Below are 1142 nucleotides of genomic sequence, written 5' to 3'. Positions count from 1 at the left end.
GCTGGGCATGGTGGCGCGTGCCTGTAATCCCAGCTACTCAGGAGACTGAGGCAGGAGAATTGCCTGAACCCAGGAGGCGGAGGTTGCGGTGAGCCGAGATCGCACCTTTGCACTCCAACCTGGGTAACAAGAGTGAAACTCCGTCTCAAAAAAAAAAAACAACAGAGTTTGACACTCAGCACAGAGCTCTCATCCCCATCTGAGCCTCTGATTGTGAATAATCACAGCAGGAAGCAATCGCCTGTTAACTGGTGTCCAATGGAGTCCTTCAGTGGAGCGTCCCCTCTGTGCTCACAGCCCAGTGGCCTTGGACATGCTATGGATCCTCTTAGGGCCACAGGCTCTCCTCTGGGAAACAGTCACCCTGACTTCTTGGCAGTCAGAGCATAGTGAGCTTAACAAGAGGGACTTCCCCGCAAACGTGGGCTCCTTTCTCTCCTCCTCCAGAATCCTGGTGGTGCCTCTTTGAGAATTCCTAGGTGTGTGGAAGAGGATGCAGTTGCCAGAGGACCCAGCATCAGAGCCCAAATCCCAGCATCAGCTAACAGAACCCCGAGCCAGCAGCCTGAAGACCTCAGTTCTCATTTTGACTGTTTCATAATTAGTCCCCAGGCCCCCCTGCTGTTGGCCTAATGACCCAGCTGCACCTCAGTGCTTGAGAATCTGCATAAATGTCAGAGGCGGCTTTTACACATGTGACCCACATGTCCCCAGAGTCCACTCACCTGGGCATACAAATGAGGCCACATGAATATCCAGATGATGCTGTCCTGGTCGTCTCACTGCCTGAATGCAAGATTTCCCCCTCGTGAAAGTGCTCCCTCCCATGCTCCAACCTTCGAGCACAAGGACTTCTGGGGATGGATAGGCTTTCCCCAGCTTGAACCAAGCCTAACTCCTGATCATGGAGTGTCCAGGGTATCTGCTAAGGACTTACCATTACCCCGGGATAGTGTGGCCTCACCGACCCTCTTGGGGGTCCTCTTCCTGAAGCTGCCCACCCCTGCCCAGGTGTGTGTATGTTGTTTATTTATTTATTTTATTTTATTTTATTTTATTTTTTTGAGATGGAGTTTCGCTCTTGTTACCCAGGCTGGAGTGCAATGGCGCGATCTCGGCTCACCGCAACCTCCACCTCCTGG

Source organism: Cebus imitator, unplaced genomic scaffold (genome assembly GCF_001604975.1).
Source record: "Cebus imitator isolate Cc_AM_T3 unplaced genomic scaffold, Cebus_imitator-1.0 Scaffold15, whole genome shotgun sequence".
Lineage (NCBI taxonomy): Eukaryota > Metazoa > Chordata > Mammalia > Primates > Cebidae > Cebus > Cebus imitator.
This window is presented reverse-complemented; position numbering follows the sequence as displayed.